The sequence below is a fragment of the Schistocerca americana genome, chromosome 8, assembly GCF_021461395.2.
Source record: "Schistocerca americana isolate TAMUIC-IGC-003095 chromosome 8, iqSchAmer2.1, whole genome shotgun sequence".
In the NCBI taxonomy this organism is placed as follows: domain Eukaryota; kingdom Metazoa; phylum Arthropoda; class Insecta; order Orthoptera; family Acrididae; genus Schistocerca; species Schistocerca americana.
Window position 1 is genome coordinate 504,858,769 of NC_060126.1, and position 8,160 is coordinate 504,866,928.

Here is an 8,160-nt window from a genome sequence, read left to right on the forward strand (position 1 = left end):
TGTGTCTACTGCTGACAAAGGCTTAATGGCCAAAAGCTACGAGTGTGTGAATATTTTTACTGTTCCTATCGCGACTCAGCATCTCTGCTATATGGTGAGTAGCAACTTTCCTTCTCTGGTATTGTAACAATTGCTTTTATAATTTCCAACAACAGTTTTAGAATGCTGTGGTACATGTACTTGGCAATATGCATTTTTGTCACATTTCTCTTAGTACTGTTATGCGTTGTTATTCTGTATGTAATGTGACCATTTATTACATGTTCTGCTTCCAGTTTGATAAAATCTTTTCCATCTGTTGCAGTGGTCTTTCTATTTCGGTATGTGAAAGAAAATTAATCTCTTTTATTGTGTATAATGTAACTGTGACTTAAATATGCTATATATTGTTTTGAGTTCAAATTTTGCAGGGCACAATAATGTATCTTCTGGATCAAATTCCACTGCATATGGATTATGATGGACAGCGCAGAGCAGAGCGCCTGTCCCGCATCATTGTGACACTTTTTGGAGCTGTAGGTCTTGTGTGGGGCTACATCATCCAGCAGTTCTCACAAACTGTGTATATCCTAGGTGCAGGGTTCGTACTGGCAGCCCTTATTACAATTCCTCCTTGGCCCATGTACCGGCGGAAACCTCTTGCGTGGCAGAAACCGAGGCCAGAAGGAGAAGGTGGTGAACAGCAGTCTGCATTGAAGCAAAAAAAGAAGAAATGAATGTGTTATAGATTATTAACTGTGTGAGGGATCTCCCGTGGTGACAGTGTAGTTTATATCCTCTTGTTCTGTAAGAAATTGCTGTCATGTGTACAATCTGAGAAACACACAACTTCTCGAAGACTTTGGAATATACAAATGCAAGCATTCCATTGAGTAATGGTGATATTTTGATTTAAATTCATTACTTACCTACTTTGTTTCACTTGCTGCATCACTGCCACTTAATAACTAGAGTGTTTTAGAACTGAATAATTTGACCGTGTATGTTAGATACAATTGCACATAAAAACCACAACATACTAAATAGCATTACTCCACATTTAATTTTGTGATATACATGTTTGATACATTGTCACGTTTCTGGAAGGTGAGAAGGCTGTTTGACAGTTTTGTGTGTATCTTATTTGCAATGACATATATTCACAAGAGACTCTCTCTCTTTGTAGTGCATGTTTCCTGGAAGCATGTAGCTCAGCACAGCCGACATAGTATTTCACATCAGTCATCTGTAAGGCATACCTCCTGCGTGATTAAATACTCGAATCATCAGGTGGACTTATGATGTGTATCAGCAGGCGAGCATTTTATGCTAAGGTTAGAAGTCACCTTGTGTCAGTGATAAAATTCTAGTTTCATACAAATCCTCAAACATGAAAGCATGTTTTGTGCTAACACAAAATATTTACTTTTACCTTTATAATAAAAGATGCCACTGAATGTTATCCAAGTATATAATTTGCCTCTGTCATGCGCAAAGTAAAGGAATGTTCTGATTTTGTTTTATATTTGTAGAGCTTCTACCTCTGATCACCTTGATGTCAATAAAATTGCACATTCTTCCACTGAGTGACACATTGCAGTATTTGAGGCACTGAAGTTGAGCTCCAAATCCCTATCTGGCCAAGTTTGAGGTTTTATGCTGTTCCCTAAAGAACTCTTAGAGAACGTTGGAATGGTTCCTTCGAAAATATAATGGCCAATTCCGTGCTCCATCCTTTTACAGTCTGGATTTGTGCAATATATCTGGCCATCTCCACAAAGAAGGGGCATACAACCGTAACCCTTCTTGCTAGCTTTCAATATATTTACTCATTTTTACACACCTTCTTTTTATATTACTTTACTGCCACATATAAACAGCTAAGTTTATATAATATTGTAGGTAATTGATTTTGAGGAATCTTTTCAAAGTATTATTATTACACAGGTTTTATAGATTATGCAAAACACATAATTACAATATTCCCACTAGAAGTTCATCACGAATCATTGTACAGCACAGTTGCAAGTTTATGCAATCATTAGGCACCAAGAGAAGGCACACGATAAGGAAATAAGGATTTATGTTTTAACTGAGTTTGTATTTTGGGCACAAGATTGGTCATTGTAATCTTGTTGTTTAATACACCTGGTGTTACTAAAGAGCTGCCGTAATTGAAGTGTAATAATACTTTTGCCATAATTATAAGAGTAAGTAATAAAGTCCCTGCGCAATAGTTTTTTCAGTTTAGTTCGTCGTCTCTCTCTCTCTCTCTCTCTCTCTCTCTCTCTCTCTCTCTCTCTCTCTCTCTCTCTCTCTCTCTCTCTCTCTCTTTTAAGAATGTCACTGTACGTCATTTGTCTATGTTGCATGTCCCTAAAAACTGTGATCGTCATTTTTCCTGATGAAGATTGACTCGTGAATTCCAGCACTCCAGTCATCTTACTGGTGGCCTTACCATCGTGTAGCACATGGAAATCGATATTTTAACTGCATAAATGGTGCCAACTTCCATATACAGACGCACAAAACACACAAAAAATTTCTGGAAATTCAATTAAAACAATGCTAAATAACAAAAACTTGAACAAGAGACCTCAGAGCTGCAAGGAACACACAAAATTGGAAAATGTGCACTCTAACTAAAGCCTAATTACTTCCCACTTTTATAAAATAATACGATGAAGTTCTGACTTAACATGTGAATCTTAAATTAAGCTCATAGTCACCATTTCTTTATACATTCATCACCTTAATTAAAACAGCTGTGCTGGCCATTGTGAGCGAGCGGTTCTAGGCGCTTCAGTCCAGAACCGCGCTGCTGGTACGGCCGCAGGTTGGAATCCTGCCTCAGGTATGGATGTGTGTGGTGTCCTTAGGTTAGTTAGGTTTGAGTAGTTCTACCTCTAGGGGACTGATGACCTCAGATGTTAAGTCCCATAGTGCTTAAAGCCCTTTCAACCATTTTGAAAACAGCTGTCACAAAGTACATATAATTTATCTGAGCGACTCGATCAGGAGATTACCTACTAGTAGGACCGAAGGCAAAAGTCGCTGTTATGTATGCAAGGTGTGTCTGGAATTGGTAATAATGTAACACATGTGACTCTGATATGCATCAAGTATCCCCTCTCAAAATGCAAATCACTCCACTATGGTCCATATGTATGGTAATGCTGTGTGTACAAGGAAACAGAGGGAAGGATTATCCTAACATATGAACCATAGCTATGTGCCTGACAAACAAAACAAATTCAATGAGCAGAAATTATTGGCAACTGGAATGAGACAAGGAACAGGAACCATTATAAATTTATTGATCAGAGATCGTGAATAATATGCAAGAACAAGCAACTAGACAAAAATTTTACTTGGAGGAAATGATTGCAGATACAAGAATCTGAAATACAGCTACAGCAGGTCATAGGAAGAAAAAGAGTGGCATGGGTCTGGACAGATAATGACTGAATTGGTAATGAATGTGACGATCTGTCCAAAGCAAATTTAAGTGTGATGATGAATTAACTGTGATGATTGTATCGGTAGGTTAGTGAGGGAGACAAATAGAATGAGGATCCGAAACAGAAAAGTCATGACCAAGAGTTCACCTCGAAAGTGGCTGATTACTTATCCTGCAAAATATGCACCTATCATCTTGGAAGAGTTACTCACTCCCTCATCTCTGCGACACTCGCATAAAATGGGTAGGCCGAAGTGAGACGAAATTGCAGCTGGTGTTGGACTCTGGCATGCTGCTCCCCATCTGCACTACTGAGTCACAAGGAACCTCTATCCAGAATGTACATCTGACTCGTAAGAAGATCCCGACCTGAATCTGTGAAAACTTGTGGTCTCTACTCCTTTGTGGCGCAGGCCCACCAAGAACAGCCTTTTAAGCCAGTCTGCAGCTGCGTCTCTGATTCTACAAGTAGGAAATCTTGTTACACCATTCTGCTCCCATTCTAGAATATTCAGTAGCAAGTTGAAGTTCCCAACGTTTGTGAACGCCGACCAACAAACGGTGGTCCCGCCTTCGTTTCAAAATCTTCTGTAAGCAATGTTCTGATTTAGTCACTGGTAGGACGGCAGCATGCCACAAAGAGAGCACACAGGAGGAGTTCTACTCATCCTACACAACAGTGAGATGTTATCTGTCCTAGGGTCTCATAATTGTAAGCGCTTTAGATCAGAGGGCGGCAAACGAACTCGTGGCATTCCAGGTCCACAGAGCTACTAAACTGGTCAAAGACCGAGCCAGATTCTACTGCCAGTGAACGGGAAGAAGGCCCAGCATTCTCCCCTGCCTAAAGGGCTTACGGCCAGCTGGCGTCCCAGAGGTTCCTGTGAGCTCGCCTCACCTGTCTCAGCAACTAACGTGAGCCTCTGTGTACAACATACGCACCAGAACTAATGAGACGAAGGGGTAACATCAGTAATCATAACTCACTTCTATGGGTAATTATTCTCAATTTTGCGTATGTTCCTATTGCGATAAATGATAAAACTGTAGTGTGCCATGGATTAAGTTACTGAGTGTAATGAAAATGAAACACGGGGCTGCCTACAGCCTGACAGGTTTCATTTGAATTGGCCACTCCTTTTAGGGGTGTAGCCAGTGGCACTAGCAATGCAGCGATATGGAGCAAGTGCCAATGGTGAATAGTTTAGTATCCCCAGAAACCTTCGCAAACGTTAGTAAGTTTTAGACAGAGATACGCTGTGGATAGTGTGATGTACCTTTTGTATTTCTTGCTTTTATGTTTTCGTTTTCTTTAAAAGCAAAGAGAAAAAGTGAAGTGGTAGCCCAGCATAGAGCCTGTGCCTACTGTCATGTAATTTTGATTTTCAAATGTTAAGAAAACGTAACACGTTCTTCCTGTTCCTCGGTAAGAGGGAGGACTCACACTCTGCTAATGTACGAAGGTAGACACACGTTATTTTTGAGAGTAATCGGCGGTAGCCATTTTGGTTTTGAGAATAAGTGAAAAGTCTGTATTTTTTATGTGTGTAGAAAAAATAATTCATTCGTATTTTGTTAATGAAAAATTGAGTTATTATTCCAAGTAGTACTGTAGTATATAAGGATTGTAGAAGCCCACCTGTGTACTTCAGAGTTATCACGAAGATCCAATTACTATATCGTGGAGTACATCAAGATTTTGTAGGTGGATACGCCGATCGGACTTAGTATTATTAATTGGCAAGCATATATCTACAGCAAGAGAAAGACTATTTCGTCCATGCAGAACTAATATGAAATAATATGAACCCATTTACAGGCGTAGACCAGCTTATCATACTTGTCTGAGTGCCGAAAAATTAATCTCATTATTTCCATATACCTAAACATTTTTATTGTATTATAATAGCGATCGTGCATTCTGACAAGGGTGTGATGCCTGATGGCAAAACTTCAATGCCTACGAACATGACACAGCTATTACGAAATACACATTTCTCTTGGTTGTCTACTACTCCCCGTTCCTAAAGATCCTGAGAAACCTGGCGCAGGTGGACCTGTACTGAGTAATGGACTCTGAAAAAACCACAGTGTCATCCACAAAACAAAATTGGAATTCGAGGCTCCTGAGCATTTGATGGATGAAGCGGTAACAAGTTTGGGCAGTGTTCTTTAATCCCTATGGTATGAGGCTGTACTCAGATAATCCAAATGGTGTGGTAATGGCCATCTTTTCAATGTCAGTCAGTACCACAAGAATTTGCAAATAAGACTGGGTGCAGTAAGTGACGCTAAAAGCTTTAGTTGTTGTCATGGTGTCGTTGAAATCCACGATGTGTGGTATTGAATGACTGTCGTGTATTGTTCTGGAGTTTAGCGCACAGTAGTCGCCACGTAATCGCCGTGTGCCATTGTGTTTTTGTACCACATGTAACGGAGAAGCCCACTGGCTGTCAGATGGCCTCATCACTCTTTTCTAAATTTGCTTGTCTGTGTCGTTCTTTGCCACTGTGAACTTGTCAGTTGTGTGCTCTGAGGGTTTGGCTGCCACCAGTGGACCTGCCGAGGTGCAGATGAAGGGCATTGTGCTGTGCTGAACCCCACTCTTTGCATCTGCCACTGATGCAATGCCAGGAAACTCATTCATAATAGACTCAAATCTCTGCAGTTGTCATATCTACAATTGTTTGCAGTGTTCCACTGTTAAGGTCCACAAACAATCTGAAATGGTGTAAAATAAGAGCCATCCACAAAATGGGTTCACTGACATCCACTACCAAATAATTTCACTCGAATTGTTTTATTGAAGCCTCTGGCTAATTTCATGGTCTTTCTGCCACATGTCTCGATAACTGAATTGTTTGATGCTGTAAGATGTAGTGGAGCCACCATACTGTTGAGCTGCAAATGATTTGTCAGAAGCACACTTAGGTCTGAATCCGTGTTCAAAAAGTCTGACAACGAGTTGTTGAGATATGCTGAGTGCTCTCGTAAAACCAATTCTGTAAGGGTTCTGACCAAGGACATAGGACTATTGGTCATATTGTGGAAATAAAGTCATAACTCCTCAAAGCTGAGATTCTCGCAGCAAGATGCTAGGTGTGATAGTTGCTGTTCCTCGTTCATTAAATTTGGCATTTAAAAGCCAATTTGTCATTTTTTGTGCTCCTACTCGTGTCACCAGTGTAGGATATTGTGGGTGATGTGCTAATGCAAAACGAAGGCACATACAGATTGTTAAAAAACAGTTTTAATACAGGCGAAGTTTACTCGGCATAACGTCGGAAGATCACAAGAGAACACACTCAAAAGCATACCGAGAACTTACAAAAGACAAAATATATATTGCTGTAACATTCAGTTGTGTGTGATTTCCTGGTTGATCTTCAGGTGTCTACAATGTTACCATATGTTTGAGATACTTTAGTAGGGTAAGGAACAGGAAAGAAATTTGGAGCTGATAATGCGAACACAAATTTTGGCTGCATAAGTCAACTAAAGGGTAAAAATGTATTCAACAAACTATTATTATATACGATTAATGAAAATTTAGTTGGGCTGGGGCGGGGTTTGAAAAGCACACATCCTTAACAGTGCCCTTCAGGACTGGTTGGATAGTTTTTGTGTAGATTTAAACTGTACATTTCTCCAGCTGCACAACTGCTTTTCTGTATACCTGTAGACAGAAGAACTGAGGAATTCAAGCATTATTGTGAATGTGTAGAAATTAGTTACAAACAGCTTCTTAGTTACAGTAAAATCAGGTGGTTATCTCTGTCGCCTGCACTTGACATAATAACTGAAATGTACACGGCTTTAAAAATTCACTTTTTGTCTACATCCAATGATCCTAAACTTCGAAAGGTGTTATCAGAAAACAGTCTGAGTAAGGTTTATTTATATCCCATACACTCATCGATGTATGTGTTTTATAATGGGATAAAATAACTTGAGAGTGAACAAACATCCACTGCTGAGATGACTATAATATTATATAATGTGTACTGTCTTCTTAAGAACAAATTGGAGAGCAATTTCGAGTCACTGATGACAAAAAAAGAAAAAAAAACACTGGTAAGTTTAGGGAGGAGGGACTTGATAAAGATGATGACAATTTTGAGCAGAAGGCTGTTTTGCTGTATGGTGAATGTCGGAAATATTTAGATAAATGGTGTGTGTTATTTTAAACTCAATCTTTATGTTTTAGAAGATGCATGTTAACTTCACTGTATTGAAGTTTGCATCTTTATTCCAACCAGTTTCGGTTTTCATCCATTATCCAGGGATCATACCAAATAGACAAAAATGAACAACATATACATGTTACTGACGATAAATACACAATCCAGAGTCGTTAAGTACTGAAAATCATATATAAAGATAATCGAAAAGTTACTTACAAAGCAAAAAAACAATACGACTTTTACGTTTCTTGTTTCATGCAACGGATAAATTTTATTTCTGAAGGTCCAGCTTGATCACACAAATATTTTCATTTCACTGTTACCAATTTCGGCTACTGCTGTCTTCAGATGTGTTACAAATAAATTTTATTTGTAATACATCTGAAGACGGTATTAGCCGAAACCAGTAATAGTGAAATGTAAAAGTTTGTGCGATCAAGATGGACTTTTACAATTAAGTGCGACAATATGTTCATGGACTCGTTTAGAGACTTTATGTCTTCAGTTGATAACTACAGGCAAATGCGTACTACATGA